General features: G+C 48.9%; 1 pseudogene across 1 annotated transcript; it reads left to right on the top strand.

Moving 5' to 3' along the window:
* Positions 1-15,024: 15,024 nt before the first annotated feature.
* LOC308150059 lies at positions 15,025-23,811 on the top strand (annotated as a pseudogene). Its single transcript has 4 exons — positions 15,025-15,732; positions 19,132-19,545; positions 22,423-22,580; positions 22,997-23,811. The product of its transcript is annotated as an uncharacterized misc_RNA (transcript).
* Positions 23,812-24,592: the final 781 nt, after the last annotated feature.

Consider the following 24,592-nt stretch of genomic DNA (forward strand, 5'->3'; position numbering starts at 1 on the left):
AGAAACTGGAATATACTGAGGATGCAGTAAAGATGAATGATGTCAGGATGTACAGGGAGGCTGTAGGAAGCCTTATATACCTAACTACTTGTACCAGACCAGATTTAAGTTTTGTGGTAAGCAGGCTATCACAGTACTTTGCTGAGCCTACAGAGGAGCAGTGGGTCACTGTGAAACACACATTGAGGTATCTCAAGGGCACTTCTAAGAAAGGGTTAAGTTTCAAAAACGACAGTGAGAAGCTAGGTATACAGGCCTACAGTGATGCTGACTGGGCGTCTGATGTCAGAGACAGGCGCAGTACCACAGGGTACTGTGTGAGGCTTAGTAAGAACAGCTCTCTAGTTTCATGGAAAACTAGAAAACAACCTACGGTTGCACTTTCCACCTGTGAGGCGGAATATATGGCACTGGCTTCAACCATACAGGAGTGTCTATACCTAGAGCAGTTACTAGGAGGTATAGATAACTACATGTACACACAAACAATAGTGTATGAGGACAATCAGGGAACAATTGCTCTTGCCAAAAACCCTGTAAACAGACAGAGGAGTAAGCATGTGGACATAAAGTACCACTTTATCAGATCTACTGTGAGTGAGGGGAGAGTTATTTTGATGTATTGTCCTACAGATGACATGGTTGCTGATATAATGACAAAACCTGTAACTAAGTTGAAACTGAAGAAGTTTGCAGCTATTATTTTTGGAGTTTGAAATGTGTAAGACAGGGGTCCACTTTCATTCTGTATTTTTTTGTTCTTTTCGTTCAGATTGCAACAACCTGAGTACAAGTGGGGGTGTTAAGAGTTGTGTGATATATGTCCTCAGTTGATGTGTAATGTGTAATGTTAAGATTGTGCCACAAGAGGCGCTAAGGCGCAGGGTATAGGACGCATGCCTGCGTCATCACGTTCATGTGTGTTCATCACCTGTGGGAACTATGTTAGTTCAAGACAGGGCTGGACTGGCCATCTGGCATACCGGGCATTTGCCCGGTGGGCCGCGGTAGTTTTGGGCCGAGCCGACCGGCAAAATAAAATAAAAAAATTCACATGTGTGTTTCCATTAGAGAAACACACTCTTCCCACCTTCGCCCCGTTTCTTCCATTGCTTTCTTAAGTCTTAGTTTGATTGTGCCGATTGTAAATATGTTTTGATTTAAGTAGTTACATTTCCCTGACCCATCCCTCAATTGTTTACCAAAACAGTTGGCAGGGTGACCACTTTGTTGTTGTTTGAAACAGATTGCCTCATTAAATCTTAAATGTCTAAAAAAAAAAGAGTCCACGGCCAGACAGAATGGGAGAGCGGAGAAGGGCGGAGACACAGGTGGTGATGACGATGAGGCAGGCTGCAGTCCCGTAGACATGAAGGATGATGATGATGACCCGGCTCGAAGGAGAGAGATCCGGAGCAAGTACCGAGTCCTCATCAGCACAGTGCAACAAAACCGAGAGGACATTTTGAAACTCGACAACAACCGGCGCGCCACAAAAATCTGCCTCTGTTACTCGACACACGCTACGAAGCGTCGGCTTCATCTCGCCATCACTACTTATTGTCCATAATCCTAGTTGCACTCTGAACATCTTTAGTGGTTAAGTTGCTTTAGTCCATTCAAGCATGGCTGAGTCTGCAGCCAGGAATCTGGATGAGGAGGACGGTGGAGCCCATGTCCATGAAGCAGACACCCAGAGAGAAACAGCTCCCTCCATCCCACCTCAGACTACTACCAGTACCACCAACACAGCTCAGACTGGAGGCCAAGTCATTGCTCCTGTTCTGAGTCTGACTGGCCATTTTGCAGTCAATTTTGCAGGACCATTCAAAGTGACCTTCAATGTGAACCCTACAGCAGATGAGGAGCTGGATGTGTTTGACCTGGAGAAATACTCAGAGGAGAGGAGGATCAGAGGAGGCTCTTCTGAGGCTGATGCCAGTGGTCAAAGTCTCCAGAACAGCCAAGTTGAGGGGGTGTTGGCTGACTGAGGGATGCTGTGAGTCTCTGGCCTCAGCTCTCAGCTCCAACTCCTCTAGTCTGACAGAGCTGCACCTCAGCATCAATAACCTGCAGGACTCAGGTGTGAAGCTGCTCTCTGCTGGACTGAGGAGTCCACACTGCAAACTGGAAACACTGGGGTTGGAGGGGTGTGAGCTGACTGAGGGATGCTGTGAGTCTCTGGCCTCAGCTCTCAGCTCCAACTCCTCTAGTCTGACATGGCTGGACCTCAGTAGTAATACGCTGCAGGACTCAGGTGTGAAGCTGCTCTCTGCTGGACTGAGGAGTCCACACTGCAAACTGGAAACACTGAGGTTGGAGAGGTGTGAGCTGACTGAGGGATGCTGTGAGTCTCTGGCCTCAGCTCTCAGCTCCAACTCCTCTAGTCTGACAGAGCTGAACCTCAGTCTGAATGACCTGCAGGACTCAGGTGTGAAGCTGCTCTCTGCTGGACTGAGGAGTCCACACTGCAAACTGGAAACACTGAGATTGGTAGTATGCGTGTCACAAAGGAAGGCTGTGCTTCTCTGGCCTCAGCTCTGAGGTCAAACCCCTCCCACCTGAGAGAGCTGGAGCTGTGGTGGAATGATCTAGGAGAGTCAGGTGTGAAGATGCTCTCTGATGTCCTGAAGGATCCACTCTGTAGGCTGGAGACATTGGACTATTCATGAGAATATTCAGAACTGCACTAAATGTTGTTATGAACAGTTTGGTGGTAATAGTATCACATCTCATTGCAACATGCTCAGCATTTCTTTAACTTCCTGTAATGTTGATTACATTAATTATGTTGATATGTTGATTAGCATTCTGGTGCTATTACTTTGTACTATTATTGTTGATTTGCATTCTGATGGTTTTGTTGATTGTTGATTTTGTTGTTTTTATATCCTGCTTATGTTATTATTGATTGTGTATTCTGCTGCAATGCCAATGTCACAAGACTGTTACTGTTATGAAGGCCCACAATTTAGAGCCAGTTAGTTTCCCCAAAGCAGCCCTATTTTGCCCCTGTTATTTCCTTTATTATTTTCCATACTATTCATGTACGTTTCTCATGAAGGTGTATGTATTGTTATTGTAATTGTATAAGTTCTGTCTTAGATTTGTTTAGTATTGTGCAAGCGCCGGATTAGTGGGCGTGGTTTTGAGTGGCGTACGTGACCGGATGTATGATTGGCGTACGTGACCGGATGTATGTTCGGTTGATATATATAGCGACGGAAGTGGTCTGTGCGTTAGAGTGACGAGAGTGAGAAGGAGAAGCAGAAGGAACCGAATGTGAGACAAAGATGGTGGATCAGTAAACGCACACGGTGCTGAGACCGAAGACAACACGAGTCATTTAGAGACCTGCCTTTAACATTGACTGTTAGTAGTGAATCACGGGCTACCCGCAGCACCGCGGGAGTTCGGAGTTTGTTGAGTTAACAGCGCTAGCCCAGTTTTAGCTGTGTCACCGTTAGCCAGCCTTGCTAGCCGCCGGCTGCTAACGTTGGCGCATAGCGAGACCCAAGCTGGACAGAGCCGTCGCCTCCACGAGGTGGATTGCGACCGACCGCTGACTCCACCGGAGCTGACCGTGGACCACCGGACCTGAGCCATTCACACCTCGTCGTTGACTACGAAGAAGCCCCTTTCCCTTCGAGTTGCAACGTCACTCCCCCCCCTTTGTCTGCTGCCTTCCTCGAAGCACATGCGAGCTCCAACCAGGCCTCAACGCGCTCCTTTCAGTCCGGGACTCTAAGCCTTTTCAGGCCAGGTACTGTGTGTGAGTGAGTGATTGAGTGTGTGTGTGTGGCCGGCGGGGAGGGAGTATATATGGGGATGTATATATCATTTGTATAAATAAATGTGTTTGTTCATATTTGCTACATTGCTGTGTGTTTAGTCGTCTGTTAGCTAATGTTAATGCTAATGCTAGTAATGCTAGTCTAAAGGGTTGCTGGCGCCCCCTGCCTCTATCCTCCTACACTGCTGATTTAGCTCCGAGTTAGTTAGATAACCAGCCCTTCCTAAATTCTACAGTCCTTTAGCTACTCCCTGGTTACAATTGGTCCTTCGAGCCGGATAGGTTGTGTAGTGATAGCATGGCTGAGCGCAGCCAACCAGACAAGACAGTTACCCCCCCTTCTCCGCCCCCTGAGCCAGAGCCACGACCACAGAGAGTCCCGCGGTTGCCTCAGAGGTTACAAGAGTATGAGCTTGAGCTCGAAAGCTCACTGAGTAGTAGTGAGGAGCGCACTCCACGGGATACAGTGGTCGGAGAGGCCGAGGTGTCCGCCGGCGCGCGGGTGGCTAGCACCGAGACAGCCATCAAAGAGCACCAGCCTGAGGATGAGATGGCAGAACAGCAGGGTTTTGCCGTAGAAACGGAAGAGCAGGAAGGAGAGGCCCGGTCTGACAGCGCCTGCGGGCGGAAGAGGGAGGGCCTCAGCCTTAACGATCTGCCTCCCAGTACGGCGCGCTCGAGACCTAGCTCCGGCCGTTCAGTGGCTTCCTCCCGGTCCAGGGTTTCCGTGGGCAGTTCTGCCTCTGGGGCGGATAGCATGCACTCCAGAGGGAGTAGTGCCGCGCTGTCAGAATGTATGCGCCAACAGGCCGAGATGGCGTTAGAGCGGGAACGCCTCCAGTTCGAGCGTGAACGCCTCCAGATGGAAGGAGCGGAACGTGCGGCGGAGAGACAGCGCCAGGAGGCGTTAGAGAGGGAACGCATCCATTTCGAGCGCGAGCGCCTCCAGATGGAGGGGGCGGAACGCGCGGCGGAGAGGCAGATGGCGAGAGAGCAACTGCACGCGGAGAAGATGGAGGAAGTGATGCAGACCATGCGCGACGTGTGCATCAGCAGAGCTCCGTCGGCCCGTAGCTCCAGAGCATCATCCGCACGGCCCTCTCGAGTGCCATCTCCTGAACCCCCCGCCGATGGCTCCATGACCCCCGCCATGACTGTCCAACTACAGGCCCAGCTGACCACCTTGAAGGAAGAGGACCAGGGACCCGACCGCTACGCGGCCCAGAGGGAGCCAGCGTCGCTGCCCGGGAGGGGAGCCATTCCCCAAGAGCGTAGCACACCCCTAGGTCCTCCAGTGAACCAAAATGCATGCAGGCCGGACACCCAGACCGTCACTCCAGCCCCGATCATCCACTACAGGATGTTTCCCCAGGTGGAGGGACCCAAGTTCCCCTTCTTCAAGGACGAGGACAGGAGCCAGTATGTGGAACTACGCATCTGCCTAGACACGCTCTTGGACGACTCCTGCTCAGAGTCCTACAAATATGCGATTCTCCTTCAGCATGTGAGGAACCCCAGAGCCCACAACATGGTTCTGGCCCATGCCTCCGCACCGACACCTTACACCAGAGCGCTCGCCGACTTGGATGCCCGCTACGGTCGTCCCTGGAACCACGCCCTTGCTGAACTGCAAGCCCTCGAACAGCAGGCCCCCATCAAGGATGAACGGGCGCTGGATGACTTCGCGCTCCGCGTGCACACCTTGGTTGGAATGCTGAAGACGCAGGGCCCAGCTGGCGCCAGCGAGATCAACAGCACCTCCAACGTAGAGCGGCTGCTCCGCAAGATCCCACGCTTCCGGCAGGAGAGGTTCCGGCGACAGCAGCGCGTTCGTAACCCCGGGAAGTTGGGTCTGAGCATGGCTGCCTTCGCGGAGTTCCTACTGGAGGAAGTGCATGACACCAACGTAGACGCCATGGGTTACGCTGAGCCGAAGAAGGAGAGGGAGAAGGGAGACCGCTGGGACAGGCCGAGCTCGAACAGAGGACGCCCAGTAGGAGTGCTGCACACGGAGGAGGAGCCTCGGAGAGAGAGGAAAGCCCGACCTGAGGGAAAGGATTCCTCTCAACCCCCTCAAAAGGGACGGAGAGGTCCACCGCCATGTCCGTACTGCACCAGCGAGCACTGGTTCAATGAGTGCAGTGACTTCAACAACCTGAGTACCGAGGCCAAGCAGAGGTGGCTCGAGGAGAACAAGAGGTGCTGGAACTGTGGGCGCGACCATCTGGCTAAGAACTGCACCTTGAGGAGAAAGTGCAACCGCTGTGAGGAGGTCCACCTCAACATCCTACACGAGGTCTCCCTCGCCAGGTCCACGGAGGGCACCAGAAGCCCTAGGTCCGGTAGCGCACCGGAAGAGGAAACACCTGTCTACTATCTAGACCCAACCCAGAGCAGCGGCTCCAAGGTCCTACTGAAGGTGGTGAAGGTCCGACTTCACCACAACAACGCTGTGTACGACACGTACGCCGTTCTAGACGACGGGTCGGAACGGACCATCCTTCTCCAGGAGGCAGTGCGCCAGTTGGGGCTCCAAGGGACTGAGGAGAAGCTGACTCTGCGCACGATACGTCGCGACCTTAAAGAGGTCACCGGGGCGAGAATCAACTTCTCTATCTCCCCGGCGGGGCGGCCGTCGGACAGATATCGGCTTCAGAATGTCTTCACCGCGGACCAGCTAGCGCTCTCCCGCTACGACTACCCCCTGGAGAGATTACGCGCAAGATATTCCCACCTACGGCGAGTAGACCTACATCCGATAGAAGGAGCGGAGCCAACCCTTCTCATCGGCTCGGACAACGCTGCACTGATCGTGTCGCTCCGTCCTCCGCTGAGAGGACCACGAGGCTGCCCGATGGCTGTTAAGACTGCGCTTGGGTGGGCCCTCCAAGGCGCTACCGAGTGGAGAGATAGAGACGGGAGAGCTACGTCCTCCCTCCATGTCCGAACCGAAGAAGTGCAGACCATCAACTGCCTTCACACCAGTGTGGACTCCATGAATGCGGCGCTACTAGACAACGTCCAGAAGCTGTGGACGCTAGACGTTGCGCCCTACAAGAATGAGAAGCTCTACGTACGGTCAAAGGAGGACGTCTACGCCATAGACCTCCTTAAAGCAAAGACAGTGCGTATCGAAGTCCAGGGCGTGAAGAGATACGTCACACCACTACTCCGAAGAGAACCCATGCCAGAGTTTCGAGTATCCCCTCGAACCGTCCTACAGTGTCTGACCAGCACTGAGAAGCGTATGAGGAAGGACGAGGTCCTTGCTGCTTCTTACAGAACTGAGATGAAGAAACTGACGGAGTCCGGTCTGGTGAAGAAGCTTGAGCCAGCCGAGGCGAACCAGAGTGCCGAGTCTTGGTACCTCCCGCACCACAATGTTCACCATAACGGGAAGAACCGAGTGGTCTTCAACTGTAGCTACCAGGTGGGGAAGCTCAACCTCAACCACTATCTTCTCCCTGGTCCAACCTTGACCCCAGCCCTCTTGGGAGTTCTGGTGCGATTCCGTCAGCAGCCGATCGCAGTCAGTGGTGACATTAAGCGAATGTTTCACCAGGTCAGGATGTTGGAGGAAGACAAGCCACTCATGAGGTTTCTCTGGAGAGAGGACCCGAGCGACCCCGACCCCTCTATCTACCAGTGGGAGGTGCTACCCTTCGGGACAACCTGCAGCCCCTGTTGCGCTACCTATGCGCTACAGACTCACGCCGCGCAGGAGACGGCACCTCCTGGAGTGTTTGACGCCGTCCATAAGAGCTTTTACGTGGACAACTGCCTCCACAGTTCGAAGACAGCCACGGAAGCCCGTCAGCTAGTCCAGGACCTGCGTGCTCATCTCCAGGAGGGTGGATTTGAGATCTGCCAGTGGGCCAGCAACGACCCGCAAGTCATCAGAGACCTCCCGAAGGAGGCCACCTCGACCAGCAGCGAGGCTTGGGTCTCTCACTCACCAGATGATGCTCAGGAGATGACGCTCGGACTTATCTGGCAGTTCCAGACCGACACTCTACGCTATCGCAATAAGCCTGCCAAGCCCCAACGCGTCACGATGAGAACGATATACAGCACTCTAGCGAGCCAGTACGACCCACTGGGATATATCGCTCCCTTCACGACGATGGCCAAGGTGCTTGTCCGGGAGTTGTGGGCCCAAGAACGAGGATGGGACGATCCTCTGCCTCGTCACCTAGAAGAGAAGTGGAAGGCCTGGGAGCAGGAACTTCCCACTCTCCAGCACATCAAGCTGCAGCGGAGCTACTTCCCTCACTCCACGGACCTAGAGAGGAGTGTCATCACGCTACATGTATTCTGCGACGCCTCGGAGATGGCGTACGGGTCCGTGGCATACGTCAGAGCGGCAGAGCTTGGAGGTGAAGTCCACGTCTCGTTTGTCCTGGCACGTTCCCGAGTGGCGCCGAAAAAGCAACAGTCCATCCCAAGACTGGAGCTGTGTGCTGCCCTGAACGGCGCGCAACTGGGAAGGTTCCTGCTCGACGAGCTCCAGCTACCTCTGATGAGCGTCACCATGTGGTCAGACTCAACTACCGTCCTCCAGTGGTTGAAGTCCAGCTCATGTCGGTATAAGGTGTTCGTGGGCACCCGAGTCGCAGAGATTCTGGAGTTGACTGAGGTGAACTGCTGGCGTTATGTAGACACCAAGAGGAACCCTGCTGACGTCATCACGAGAGGGGCAACTCTCCAGGATCTGGCTGAGCCCCACCTGTATCACACGGGACCAGACTTCCTACAGGAGCGGGAGTCAGAGTGGCCAGCCACGCCGGCGTTAGCAGAAGACAGAGAGGACAAAGAGCTGCGTAAGACGTTGTTCTGCGGAGCCACCCAGGTCGTAGACCCTGAGACTACTCCGGGAGAGGAGTGTGAGACGCTCGAAGAGCTGCAGAAGAGGATGTTCTGCTCCAAGGCCGGTCTACCCCTAGATACTACGCTCAGCGCCGAAGATTACACCGCGGCGGAGCTCCTGGTGCTGCAGAGTGCCCAACAGGATGCCTTCTCCCGAGAGCTGGAGTGTCTCGAGAAAGGGAAGCCGATCCCCTCGGACAGTAGACTCCGCGGCTTAGCTCCAGAGCTCGACGGTGTTCTCATTCGCGTGGGTGGCAGACTGCGCCGCGCTCAAGATCTAGACCTAGACACGAAGCATCCCATCGTGCTTCCCACTAAGCATCAGGTCACCAGATTGGTCATCAAGCACCATGATGACAAAGTGCAGCACGCGGGTGGAGAGCGTGTCTTCGCGGAGGTACGACGGAGATTCTGGATACTCCATGGACGGGAGGCGGTACGGAGATATCAAAGGTCCTGCTCGGACTGCCAGAGGTGGCGAGCCACGCCGCCGCAGCCCATGATGTCCGATCTGCCCGAGGACCGGCTGCGACTGAGACAGGCTCCGTTCCACTCTACTGGGGTCGACTGTTTCGGGCCACTCCTAGTCCGAAACCGGCGAGCCTCCGAAAAGCGGTGGGGCATCATCTACACGTGCCTGACGACGAGAGCAATGCACCTTGAAGTTCTGCACCAGCTCACAAGCGACAGCTTCCTCATGTCCTTCAAGAGGTTCACCTCCAGGCGAGGGACCCCTAAGACCCTCCGGTCGGACAGAGGCACCAACTTCGTCGGTGGTGAGGCCGAGCTGAGGGCGAGCTACGCTGCGATGACTGAGGAGGCCCGTGACAGACTCGCCTCCCAGCAAGTGAAGTTTGAGTTCAACCCCCCAAATGCTCCACACTTCGGGGGAGCCTGGGAGCGGGAGATTCGCTCAGTAAAGAACGTCCTACGTACCATTCTCGGACAGAAGGTGCCTACCGATGAGGTGCTCGAGACTGTACTGGCAGAGATTGAGGGCATCTTGAACTCCCGGCCCCTAGGCTATACCTCCAGTGATGTAGCAGATCTGGATCCCATTACGCCCAACTTCTTGCTGATGGGGCGGCGAGACTCTGCACTGCCTCAGGTAGTCTACGACCCTGCAGAGCTCACCGGAAGAAGATGGTGGAGGCACAGCCAGGTGCTCGCGGACCAGTTTTGGAGGCAGTTCATACTGCACTACCTGCCGACCCTGCAAGTCAGGCAGAAGTGGACGAGGGAGAGAGACAACTTGTCCGAAGGTGCCGTGGTACTGGTGATCGACCAGTCCCTTCCACGCGCCGCCTGGCAGACAGGCAGAGTGACCAAGGTCCTGCCGGGTCCGGATGGAAGGGTGCGGACGGCCATCGTGGACGTTGGTGGTCGCACTTACACCCGACCTGTGGCACGCCTGATTGAGCTCCCTCAAATTACAAAGGACACTATCACCTCATACCTCACGCTGCTAGAGCAGCCTAGCCAGTGTGCCTTCCATAGTTAAATGAAACCGAGGGTTTCATGGGGCGGCTGTTATGAAGGCCCACAATTTAGAGCCAGTTAGTTTCCCCAAAGCAGCCCTATTTTGCCCCTGTTATTTCCTTTATTATTTTCCATACTATTCATGTACGTTTCTCATGAAGGTGTATGTATTGTTATTGTAATTGTATAAGTTCTGTCTTAGATTTGTTTAGTATTGTGCAAGCGCCGGATTAGTGGGCGTGGTTTTGAGTGGCGTACGTGACCGGATGTATGATTGGCGTACGTGACCGGATGTATGTTCGGTTGATATATATAGCGACGGAAGTGGTCTGTGCGTTAGAGTGACGAGAGTGAGAAGGAGAAGCAGAAGGAACCGAATGTGAGACAAAGATGGTGGATCAGTAAACGCACACGGTGCTGAGACCGAAGACAACACGAGTCATTTAGAGACCTGCCTTTAACATTGACTGTTAGTAGTGAATCACGGGCTACCCGCAGCACCGCGGGAGTTCGGAGTTTGTTGAGTTAACAGCGCTAGCCCAGTTTTAGCTGTGTCACCGTTAGCCAGCCTTGCTAGCCGCCGGCTGCTAACGTTGGCGCATAGCGAGACCCAAGCTGGACAGAGCCGTCGCCTCCACGAGGTGGATTGCGACCGACCGCTGACTCCACCGGAGCTGACCGTGGACCACCGGACCTGAGCCATTCACACCTCGTCGTTGACTACGAAGAAGCCCCTTTCCCTTCGAGTTGCAACGTCACTCCCCCCCCTTTGTCTGCTGCCTTCCTCGAAGCACATGCGAGCTCCAACCAGGCCTCAACGCGCTCCTTTCAGTCCGGGACTCTAAGCCTTTTCAGGCCAGGTACTGTGTGTGAGTGAGTGATTGAGTGTGTGTGTGTGGCCGGCGGGGAGGGAGTATATATGGCAGTGTTTCCTCTACATGCATTTCATCGTGGCGGTCCGCCACGATGGAATTTCCTCCGCCACCATGCAGATTTCTCAACCCAAAAAAAAATAAAAAATTAGGCCGCTTTTCAGACCTTCACAGCGCTAGACACACCCACAAGCGCGAAGCGACGCGCTTGCAAAACTGTTTTGTGATTCCTCATTTAAATTACGTTGTACCTGTTACAATGACAATAAAGATCATTCATCTTCATCAAGATGAGAGATGGAGCGATCCGCTCACACAGCTGTCCCGCATCCGCTAATCAGCGCAGCACCGAACCGCCGGGCTCGTTGAGCGGATGCGAGGCAGCTGTGCCCGGGACCGGCCACTTCACATAAAGGAAGGAAGGAAGGAAGGAAAGAAAGAAAGCCGTGCACAAACGAGAGCTAAGTCAGACCGGGACGCTGCCAGTATGTGTGAGAGCCGGACTGCCGGCGTGAACATTTGAACCGTGTCATTTTATTTAATGGACCATTTCGTTGTCTGGTACCTGTACTGTAGCAATGACAAATAAAGTCCATTCCATTCCATTCCAGAGAGGGACGGACGGACGGACTACCCTTGTTTTTAATTTACAGGAAAACATTTTATTTTCGAGTTTTGGCTGAAATGACGTCGTTGTTTTGAGCGCGCGTGCGTTTCATGCGGTCAGCACTACCCGCCACCATGGTAAAAATTCCTGGAGGAAACACTGTATGGGGATGTATATATCATTTGTATAAATAAATGTGTTTGTTCATATTTGCTACATTGCTGTGTGTTTAGTCGTCTGTTAGCTAATGTTAATGCTAATGCTAGTAATGCTAGTCTAAAGGGTTGCTGGCGCCCCCTGCCTCTATCCTCCTACACTGCCGATTTAGCTCCGAGTTAGTTAGATAACCAGCCCTTCCTAAATTCTACAGTCCTTTAGCTACTCCCTGGTTACAGTTACTCTGTGTACCCGTACATTGATGTAATAAAAGCAATTCTGATTCTGGTTGCTAGGAGCCTTACAGCCTTACAATAATACTATGGATGGTTGCTAGGGATCAAGAAAACGGTGAAGAAAAATACAAGATCTGGCACTACACAGGCACAGTTCTGTACAAGCAAGACACACCTACAGATGCAGAGCTTTGGGAGGTTTTCTGGCAACCGTTCCCAAATGGGACATTCCCAGAGAGGCCAGTGAAGTACCAGGCAGCACCCAGTGAACTGGGTAGCACAGAGTCCAAGCCTGCCCAGGCCTACCAGCCACCTGCCCTGCATGAAGAGGAACCGGAAGTATTGAGTGCTGTACATGCTTATACTTTCCATGTTCATACTTTTCAGTTGGCCAACATTTTAAAAAAAACTTGTTTTGTATTGGTCTTAAGTAATATTCTAATTTTCTGAGATACTGAATTTGGGGTTTTCATTAGTTGTCAGTAATAATCATCAAAATTAAAAGCAATAAACACTTGAAAAATATCAGTCTGTGTGGAATGAATGTATACATTATACAAGTTTCACTTTTTGAATGGAATTACTGAAATAAATCAACTTTTTGATGATATTCAAATTATATGACCAGCACCTGTACATCAATCCACCAGAGGGTTATGAAGAGAAGGAGGATGATCTAGTGTATAAGCTAGAAAAATCACTTTATGGTCTTAAACAATCGGGGCGAAATTGGAATAGAGTCTTACATGATTGTTTAACTGAAAACGGGTTCACACAAAACCCAGCCGACCACTGTGTTTATGCCAAAGAGTCAAAAGACGAGAAGGTGATCATAATCATATGGGTCGATGACTTGATCATTGCAGCCAGCAATGAGAAGGTTTTGAGAGAGGTGAAAGAGATGCTCGCAGGAAAGTTTAAGATGAAAGATCTCGGCAGTCTCAAACATTTTCTGGGTATCGATTTCAGCCAATCCGATGGATGTGTAAAGATGTCACAGGAAAGGTACACTAACAAGATATTATAGCGTTTTAATATGCAAAATTGTAGAATTAGAGAAACGCCTTGTGATCAGAAACTGGAATATACTGAGGATGCAGTAAAGATGAATGATGTCAGGATGTACAGGGAGGCTGTAGGAAGCCTTATATACCTAACTACTTGTACCAGACCAGATTTAAGTTTTGTGGTAAGCAGGCTATCACAGTACTTTGCTGAGCCTACAGAGGAGCAGTGGGTCACTGTGAAACACACATTGAGGTATCTCAAGGGCACTTCTAAGAAAGGGTTAAGTTTCAAAAACGACAGTGAGAAGCTAGGTATACAGGCCTACAGTGATGCTGACTGGGCGTCTGATGTCAGAGACAGGCGCAGTACCACAGGGTACTGTGTGAGGCTTAGTAAGAACAGCTCTCTAGTTTCATGGAAAACTAGAAAACAACCTACGGTTGCACTTTCCACCTGTGAGGCGGAATATATGGCACTGGCTTCAACCATACAGGAGTGTCTATACCTAGAGCAGTTACTAGGAGGTATAGATAACTACATGTACACACAAACAATAGTGTATGAGGACAATCAGGGAACAATTGCTCTTGCCAAAAACCCTGTAAACAGACAGAGGAGTAAGCATGTGGACATAAAGTACCACTTTATCAGATCTACTGTGAGTGAGGGGAGAGTTATTTTGATGTATTGTCCTACAGATGACATGGTTGCTGATATAATGACAAAACCTGTAACTAAGTTGAAACTGAAGAAGTTTGCAGCTATTATTTTTGGAGTTTGAAATGTGTAAGACAGGGGTCCACTTTCATTCTGTATTTTTTTGTTCTTTTCGTTCAGATTGCAACAACCTGAGTACAAGTGGGGGTGTTAAGAGTTGTGTGATATATGTCCTCAGTTGATATATAATGTGTAATGTGTAATGTTAAGATTGTGCCACAAGAGGCGCTAAGGCGCAGGGTATAGGACGCATGCCTGCGTCATCACGTTCATGTGTGTTCATCACCTGTGGGAACTATGTTAGTTCAAGACAGGGCTGGACTGGCCATCTGGCATACCGGGCATTTGCCCGGTGGGCCGCGGTAGTTTTGGGCCGAGCCGACCGGCAAAATAAAATAAAAAAATTCACATGTGTGTTTCCATTAGAGAAACACACTCTTCCCACCTTCGCCCCGTTTCTTCCATTGCTTTCTTAAGTCTTAGTTTGATTGTGCCGATTGTAAATATGTTTTGATTTAAGTAGTTACATTTCCCTGACCCATCCCTCAATTGTTTACCAAAACAGTTGGCAGGGTGACCACTTTGTTGTTGTTTGAAACAGATTGCCTCATTAAATCTTAAATGTCTAAAAAAAAAAGAGTCCACGGCCAGACAGAATGGGAGAGCGGAGAAGGGCGGAGACACAGGTGGTGATGACGATGAGGCAGGCTGCAGTCCCGTAGACATGAAGGATGATGATGATGACCCGGCTCGAAGGAGAGAGATCCGGAGCAAGTACCGAGTCCTCATCAGCACAGTGCAACAAAACCGAGAGGACATTTTGAAACTCGACAACAACCGGCGCGCCACAAAAATCTGCCTCTGTTACTCGACACACGCTACGAAGCGTCGGCTTCATCTCGCCATCACTACTTATTGTCCATAATCCTAGTTGCACTCTGAACATCTTTAGTGGTTAAGTTGCTTTAGTCCATTCAAGCATGGCTGAGTCTGCAGCCAGGAATCTGGATGAGGAGGACGGTGGAGCCCATGTCCATGAAGCAGACACCCAGAGAGAAACAGCTCCCTCCATCCCACCTCAGACTACTACCAGTACCACCAACACAGCTCAGACTGGAGGCCAAGTCATTGCTCCTGTTCTGAGTCTGACTGGCCATTTTGCAGTCAATTTTGCAGGACCATTCAAAGTGACCTTCAATGTGAACCCTACAGCAGATGAGGAGCTGGATGTGTTTGACCTGGAGAAATACTCAGAGGAGAGGAGGATCAGAGGAGGCTCTTCTGAGGCTGATGCCAGTGGTCAAAGTCTCCAGAACAGCCAAGTTGAGGGGGTGTTGGCTGACTGAGGGATGCTGTGAGTCTCTGGCCTCAGCTCTCAGCTCCAACTCCTCTAGTCTGACAGAGCTGCACCTCAGCATCAATAACCTGCAGGACTCAGGTGTGAAGATGCTCTCTGCTGGACTGAGGAGTCCACACTGCAAACTGGAAACACTGGGGTTGGAGGGGTGTGAGCTGACTGAGGGATGCTGTGAGTCTCTGGCCTCAGCTCTCAGCTCCAACTCCTCTAGTCTGACATGGCTGGACCTCAGTAGTAATACGCTGCAGGACTCAGGTGTGAAGCTGCTCTCTGCTGGACTGAGGAGTCCACACTGCAAACTGGAAACACTGAGGTTGGAGAGGTGTGAGCTGACTGAGGGATGCTGTGAGTCTCTGGCCTCAGCTCTCAGCTCCAACTCCTCTAGTCTGACAGAGCTGAACCTCAGTCTGAATGACCTGCAGGACTCAGGTGTGAAGCTGCTCTCTGCTGGACTGAGGAGTCCACACTGCAAACTGGAAACACTGAGATTGGTAGTATGCGTGTCACAAAGGAAGGCTGTGCTTCTCTGGCCTCAGCTCTGAGGTCAAACCCCTCCCACCTGAGAGAGCTGGAGCTGTGGTGGAATGATCTAGGAGAGTCAGGTGTGAAGATGCTCTCTGATGTCCTGAAGGATCCACTCTGTAGGCTGGAGACATTGGACTATTCATGAGAATATTCAGAACTGCACTAAATGTTGTTATGAACAGTTTGGTGGTAATAGTATCACATCTCATTGCAACATGCTCAGCATTTCTTTAACTTCCTGTAATGTTGATTACATTAATTATGTTGATATGTTGATTAGCATTCTGGTGCTATTACTTTGTACTATTATTGTTGATTTGCATTCTGCTGGTTTTGTTGATTGTTGATTTTGTTGTTTTTATATCCTGCTTATGTTATTATTGATTGTGTATTCTGCTGCAATGCCAATGTCACAAGACTGTTACTCTGTGTACCCGTACATTGATGTAATAAAAGCAATTCTGATTCTGGTTGCTAGGAGCCTTACAGCCTTACAATAATACTATGGATGGTTGCTAGGGATCAAGAAAACGGTGAAGAAAAATACAAGATCTGGCACTACACAGGCACAGTTCTGTACAAGCAAGACACACCTACAGATGCAGAGCTTTGGGAGGTTTTCTGGCAACCGTTCCCAAATGGGACATTCCCAGAGAGGCCAGTGAAGTACCAGGCAGCACCCAGTGAACTGGGTAGCACAGAGTCCAAGCCTGCCCAGGCCTACCAGCCACCTGCCCTGCATGAAGAGGAACCGAAAGTATTGAGTGCTGTACATGCTTATACTTTCCATGTTCATACTTTTCAGTTGGCCAACATTTTTAAAAAAACTTGTTTTGTATTGGTCTTAAGTAATATTCTAATTTTCTGAGATACTGAATTTGGGGTTTTCATTAGTTGTCAGTAATAATCATCAAAATTAAAAGCAATAAACACTTGAAAAATATCAGTCTGTGTGGAATGAATGTATACATTATACAAGTTTCACTTTTTGAATGGAATTACTGAAATAAATCAACTTTTTGATGATATTCAAATTATATGACCAGCACCTGTACATCAATCCACCAGAGGGTTATGAAGAGAAGGAGGATGATCTAGTGTATAAGCTAGAAAAATCACTTTATGGTCTTAAACAATCGGGGCGAAATTGGAATAGAGTCTTACATGATTGTTTAACTGAAAACCGGTTCACACAAAACCCAGCCGACCACTGTGTTTATGCCAAAGAGTCAAAAGACGAGAAGGTGATCATAATCATATGGGTCGATGACTTGATCATTGCAGCCAGCAATGAGAAGGTTTTGAGAGAGGTGAAAGAGATGCTCGCAGGAAAGTTTAAGATGAAAGATCTCGGCAGTCTCAAACATTTTCTGGGTATCGATTTCAGCCAATCCGATGGATGTGTAAAGATGTCACAGGAAAGGTACACTAACAAGATATTATAGCGTTTTAATATGCAAAATTGTAGAATTAGAGAAACGCCTTGTGATCAGAAACTGGAATATACTGAGGATGCAGTAAAGATGAATGATGTCAGGATGTACAGGGAGGCTGTAGGAAGCCTTATATACCTAACTACTTGTACCAGACCAGATTTAAGTTTTGTGGTAAGCAGGCTATCACAGTACTTTGCTGAGCCTACAGAGGAGCAGTGGGTCACTGTGAAACACACATTGAGGTATCTCAAGGGCACTTCTAAGAAAGGGTTAAGTTTCAAAAACGACAGTGAGAAGCTAGGTATACAGGCCTACAGTGATGCTGACTGGGCGTCTGATGTCAGAGACAGGCGCAGTACCACAGGGTACTGTGTGAGGCTTAGTAAGAACAGCTCTCTAGTTTCATGGAAAACTAGAAAACAACCTACGGTTGCACTTTCCACCTGTGAGGCGGAATATATGGCACTGGCTTCAACCATACAGGAGTGTCTATACCTAGAGCAGTTACTAGGAGGTATAGATAACTACATGTACACACAAACAATAGTGTATGAGGACAATCAGGGAACAATTGCTCTTGCCAAAAACCCTGTAAACAGACAGAGGAGTAAGCATGTGGACATAAAGTACCACTTTATCAGATCTACTGTGAGTGAGGGGAGAGTTATTTTGATGTATTGTCCTACAGATGACATGGTTGCTGATATAATGACAAAACCTGTAACTAAGTTGAAACTGAAGAAGTTTGCAGCTATTATTTTTGGAGTTTGAAATGTGTAAGACAGGGGTCCACTTTCATTCTGTATTTTTTTGTTCTTTTCGTTCAGATTGCAACAACCTGAGTACAAGTGGGGGTGTTAAGAGTTGTGTGATATATGTCCTCAGTTGATATATAATGTGTAATGTGTAATGTTAAGATTGTGCCACAAGAGGCGCTAAGGCGCAGGGTATAGGACGCATGCCTGCGTCATCACGTTCATGTGTGTTCATCACCTGTGGGAACTATGTTAGTTCAAGACAGGGCTGGACTGGCCATCTGGCATACCGGGCATTTGCCCGGTGGGCCGCGGTAGTTTTGGGCCGAGCCGACCGGCAAAATAAAATAAAAAAATTCACATGTGTGTTTCCATTAGAGAAACACACTCTTCCCACCTTCGCCCCGTTTCTTCCATTGCTTTCTTAAGTCTTAGTTTGATTGTGCCGATTGTAAATATGTTTTGATTTAAGTAGTTACATTTCCCTGACCCATCCCTCAATTGTTTACCAAAACAGTTGGCAGGGTGACCACTTTGTTGTTGTTTGAAACAGATTGCCTCATTAAATCTTAAATGTCTAAAAAAAAAAGAGTCCACGGCCAGACAGAATGGGAGAGCGGAGAAGGGCGGAGACACAGGTGGTGATGACGATGAGGCAGGCTGCAGTCCCGTAGACATGAAGGATGATGATGATGACCCGGCTCGAAGGAGAGAGATCCGGAGCAAGTACCGAGTCCTCATCAGCACAGTGCAACAAAACCGAGAGGACATTTTGAAACTCGACAACAACCGGCGCGCCACAAAAATCTGCCTCTGTTACTCGACACACGCTACGAAGCGTCGGCTTCATCTCGCCATCACTACTTATTGTCCATAATCCTAGTTGCACTCTGAACATCTTTAGTGGTTAAGTTGCTTTAGTCCATTCAAGCATGGCTGAGTCTGCAGCCAGGAATCTGGATGAGGAGGACGGTGGAGCCCATGTCCATGAAGCAGACACCCAGAGAGAAACAGCTCCCTCCATCCCACCTCAGACTACTACCAGTACCACCAACACAGCTCAGACTGGAGGCCAAGTCATTGCTCCTGTTCTGAGTCTGACTGGCCATTTTGCAGTCAATTTTGCAGGACCATTCAAAGTGACCTTCAATGTGAACCCTACAGCAGATGAGGAGCTGGATGTGTTTGACCTGGAGAAATACTCAGAGGAGAGGAGGATCAGAGGAGGCTCTTCTGAGGCTGATGCCAGTGGTCAAAGTCTCCAGAACAGCCAAGTTGAGGGGGTGTTGGCTGACTGAGGGATGCTGTGAGTCTCTGGCCTCAGCTCTCAGCTCCAACTCCTCTAGTCTGACAGAGCTGCACCTCAGCATCAATAACCTGCAGGACTCAGGTGTGAAGCTGCTCTCTGCTGGACTGAGGAGTCCACACTGCAAACTGGAAACACTGGGGTTGGAGGGGTGTGAGCTGACTGAGGGATGCTGTGAGTCTCTGGCCTCAGCTCTCAGCTCCAACTCCTCTAGTCTGACATGGCTGGACCTCAGTAGTAATACGCTGCAGGACTCAGGTGTGAAGCTGCTCTCTGCTGGACTGAGGAGTCCACACTGCAAACTGGAAACACTGAGGTTGGAGAGGTGTGAGCTGACTGAGGGATGCTGTGAGTCTCTGGCCTCAGCTCTCAGCTCCAACTCCTCTAGTCTGACAGAGCTGAACCTCAGTCTGAATGACCTGCAGGACTCAGGTGTGAAGCTGCTCTCTGCTGGACTGAGGAGTCCACACTGCAAACTGGAAACACTGAGATTGGTAGTATGCGTGTCACAAAGGAAGGCTGTGCTTCTCTGGCCTCAGCTCTGAGGTCAAACCCCTCCCACCTGAGAGAGCTGGAGCTGTGGTGGAATGATCTAGGAGAGTCAGGTGTGAAGATGCTCTCTGATGTCCTGAAGGATCCACTCTGTAGGCTGGAGACATTGGACTATTCATGAGAATATTCAGAACTGCACTAAATGTTGTTATGAACAGTTTGGTGGTAATAGTATCACATCTCATTGCAACATGCTCAGCATTTCTTTAACTTCCTGTAATGTTGATTACATTAATTATGTTGATATGTTGATTAGCATTCTGGTGCTATTACTTTGTACTATTATTGTTGATTTGCATTCTGCTGGTTTTGTTGATTGTTGATTTTGTTGTTTTTATATCCTGCTTATGTTATTATTGATTGTGTATTCTGCTGCAATGCCAATGTCACAAGACTGTTACTCTGTGTACCCGTACATTGATGTAATAAAAGCAATTCTGATTCTGGTTGCTAGGAGCCTTACAGCCTTACAATAATACTATGGATGGTTGCTAGGGATCAAGAAAACGGTGAAGAAAAATACAAGATCTGGCACTACACAGGCACAGTTCTGTACAAGCAAGACACACCTACAGATGCAGAGCTTTGGGAGGTTTTCTGGCAACCGTTCCCAAATGGGACATTCCCAGAGAGGCCAGTGAAGTACCAGGCAGCACCCAGTGAACTGGGTAGCACAGAGTCCAAGCCTGCCCAGGCCTACCAGCCACCTGCCCTGCATGAAGAGGAACCGAAAGTATTGAGTGCTGTACATGCTTATACTTTCCATGTTCATACTTTTCAGTTGGCCAACATTTTAAAAAAAACTTGTTTTGTATTGGTCTTAAGTAATATTCTAATTTTCTGAGATACTGAATTTGGGGTTTTCATTAGTTGTCAGTAATAATCATCAAAATTAAAAGCAATAAACACTTGAAAAATATCAGTCTGTGTGGAATGAATGTATACATTATACAAGTTTCACTTTTTGAATGGAATTACTGAAATAAATCAACTTTTTGATGATATTCAAATTATATGACCAGCACCTGTACATCAATCCACCAGAGGGTTATGAAGAGAAGGAGGATGATCTAGTGTATAAGCTAGAAAAATCACTTTATGGTCTTAAACAATCGGGGCGAAATTGGAATAGAGTCTTACATGATTGTTTAACTGAAAACGGGTTCACACAAAACCCAGCCGACCACTGTGTTTATGCCAAAGAGTCAAAAGACGAGAAGGTGATCATAATCATATGGGTCGATGACTTGATCATTGCAGCCAGCAATGAGAAGGTTTTGAGAGAGGTGAAAGAGATGCTCGCAGGAAAGTTTAAGATGAAAGATCTCGGCAGTCTCAAACATTTTCTGGGTATCGATTTCAGCCAATCCGATGGATGTGTAAAGATGTCACAGGAAAGGTACACTAACAAGATATTATAGCGTTTTAATATGCAAAATTGTAGAATTAGAGAAACGCCTTGTGATCAGAAACTGGAATATACTGAGGATGCAGTAAAGATGAATGATGTCAGGATGTACAGGGAGGCTGTAGGAAGCCTTATATACCTAACTACTTGTACCAGACCAGATTTAAGTTTTGTGGTAAGCAGGCTATCACAGTACTTTGCTGAGCCTACAGAGGAGCAGTGGGTCACTGTGAAACACACATTGAGGTATCTCAAGGGCACTTCTAAGAAAGGGTTAAGTTTCAAAAACGACAGTGAGAAGCTAGGTATACAGGCCTACAGTGATGCTGACTGGGCGTCTGATGTCAGAGACAGGCGCAGTACCACAGGGTACTGTGTGAGGCTTAGTAAGAACAGCTCTCTAGTTTCATGGAAAACTAGAAAACAACCTACGGTTGCACTTTCCACCTGTGAGGCGGAATATATGGCACTGGCTTCAACCATACAGGAGTGTCTATACCTAGAGCAGTTACTAGGAGGTATAGATAACTACATGTACACACAAACAATAGTGTATGAGGACAATCAGGGAACAATTGCTCTTGCCAAAAACCCTGTAAACAGACAGAGGAGTAAGCATGTGGACATAAAGTACCACTTTATCAGATCTACTGTGAGTGAGGGGAGAGTTATTTTGATGTATTGTCCTACAGATGACATGGTTGCTGATATAATGACAAAACCTGTAACTAAGTTGAAACTGAAGAAGTTTGCAGCTATTATTTTTGGAGTTTGAAATGTGTAAGACAGGGGTCCACTTTCATTCTGTATTTTTTTGTTCTTTTCGTTCAGATTGCAACAACCTGAGTACAAGTGGGGGTGTTAAGAGTTGTGTGATATATGTCCTCAGTTGATATATAATGTGTAATGTGTAATGTTAAGATTGTGCCACAAGAGGCGCTAAGGCGCAGGGTATAGGACGCATGCCTGCGTCATCACGTTCATGTGTGTTCATCACCTGTGGGAACTATGTTAGTTCAAGACAGGGCTGGACTGGCCATCTGGCATACCGGGCATTTGCCCGGTGGGCCGCGGTAGTTTTGGGCCGAGCCGACCGGCAAAATAAAATAAAAAAATTCACATGTGTGTTTCCATTAGAGAAACACACTCTTCCCACCTTCGCCCCGTTTCTTCCATTGCTTTCTTAAGTCTTAGTTTGATTGTGCCGATTGTAAATATGTTTTGATTTAAGTAGTTACATTTCCCTGACCCATCCCTCAATTGTTTACCAAAACAGTTGGCAGGGTGACCACTTTGTTGTTGTTTGAAACAGATTGCCTCATTAAATCTTAAATGTCTAAAAAAAAAAGAGTCCACGGCCAGACAGAATGGGAGAGCGGAGAAGGGCGGAGACACAGGTGGTGATGACGATGAGGCAGGCTGCAGTCCCGTAGACATGAAGGATGATGATGATGACCCGGCTCGAAGGAGAGAGATCCGGAGCAAGTACCGAGTCCTCATCAGCACAGTGCAACAAAACCGAGAGGACATTTTGAAACTCGACAACAACCGGCGCGCCACAAAAATCTGCCTCTGTTACTCGACACACGCTACGAAGCGTCGGCTTCATCTCGCCATCACTACTTATTGTCCATAATCCTAGTTGCACTCTGAACATCTTTAGTGGTTAAGTTGCTTTAGTCCATTCAAGCATGGCTGAGTCTGCAGCCAGGAATCTGGATGAGGAGGACGGTGGAGCCCATGTCCATGAAGCAGACACCCAGAGAGAAACAGCTCCCTCCATCCCACCTCAGACTACTACCAGTACCACCAACACAGCTCAGACTGGAGGCCAAGTCATTGCTCCTGTTCTGAGTCTGACTGGCCATTTTGCAGTCAATTTTGCAGGACCATTCAAAGTGACCTTCAATGTGAACCCTACAGCAGATGAGGAGCTGGATGTGTTTGACCTGGAGAAATACTCAGAGGAGAGGAGGATCAGAGGAGGCTCTTCTGAGGCTGATGCCAGTGGTCAAAGTCTCCAGAACAGCCAAGTTGAGGGGGTGTTGGCTGACTGAGGGATGCTGTGAGTCTCTGGCCTCAGCTCTCAGCTCCAACTCCTCTAGTCTGACAGAGCTGCACCTCAGCATCAATAACCTGCAGGACTCAGGTGTGAAGCTGCTCTCTGCTGGACTGAGGAGTCCACACTGCAAACTGGAAACACTGGGGTTGGAGGGGTGTGAGCTGACTGAGGGATGCTGTGAGTCTCTGGCCTCAGCTCTCAGCTCCAACTCCTCTAGTCTGACATGGCTGGACCTCAGTAGTAATACGCTGCAGGACTCAGGTGTGAAGCTGCTCTCTGCTGGACTGAGGAGTCCACACTGCAAACTGGAAACACTGAGGTTGGAGAGGTGTGAGCTGACTGAGGGATGCTGTGAGTCTCTGGCCTCAGCTCTCAGCTCCAACTCCTCTAGTCTGACAGAGCTGAACCTCAGTCTGAATGACCTGCAGGACTCAGGTGTGAAGCTGCTCTCTGCTGGACTGAGGAGTCCACACTGCAAACTGGAAACACTGAGATTGGTAGTATGCGTGTCACAAAGGAAGGCTGTGCTTCTCTGGCCTCAGCTCTGAGGTCAAACCCCTCCCACCTGAGAGAGCTGGAGCTGTGGTGGAATGATCTAGGAGAGTCAGGTGTGAAGATGCTCTCTGATGTCCTGAAGGATCCACTCTGTAGGCTGGAGACATTGGACTATTCATGAGAATATTCAGAACTGCACTAAATGTTGTTATGAACAGTTTGGTGGTAATAGTATCACATCTCATTGCAACATGCTCAGCATTTCTTTAACTTCCTGTAATGTTGATTACATTAATTATGTTGATATGTTGATTAGCATTCTGGTGCTATTACTTTGTACTATTATTGTTGATTTGCATTCTGCTGGTTTTGTTGATTGTTGATTTTGTTGTTTTTATATCCTGCTTATGTTATTATTGATTGTGTATTCTGCTGCAATGCCAATGTCACAAGACTGTTACTCTGTGTACCCGTACATTGATGTAATAAAAGCAATTCTGATTCTGGTTGCTAGGAGCCTTACAGCCTTACAATAATACTATGGATGGTTGCTAGGGATCAAGAAAACGGTGAAGAAAAATACAAGATCTGGCACTACACAGGCACAGTTCTGTACAAGCAAGACACACCTACAGATGCAGAGCTTTGGGAGGTTTTCTGGCAACCGTTCCCAAATGGGACATTCCCAGAGAGGCCAGTGAAGTACCAGGCAGCACCCAGTGAACTGGGTAGCACAGAGTCCAAGCCTGCCCAGGCCTACCAGCCACCTGCCCTGCATGAAGAGGAACCGAAAGTATTGAGTGCTGTACATGCTTATACTTTCCATGTTCATACTTTTCAGTTGGCCAACATTTTAAAAAAAACTTGTTTTGTATTGGTCTTAAGTAATATTCTAATTTTCTGAGATACTGAATTTGGGGTTTTCATTAGTTGTCAGTAATAATCATCAAAATTAAAAGCAA

The sequence above is a fragment of the Nansenia antarctica genome, assembly GCF_963989245.1.
Source record: "Nansenia antarctica genome assembly, chromosome: 2".
NCBI classification, from domain to species: Eukaryota; Metazoa; Chordata; class Actinopteri; order Argentiniformes; family Microstomatidae; genus Nansenia; species Nansenia antarctica.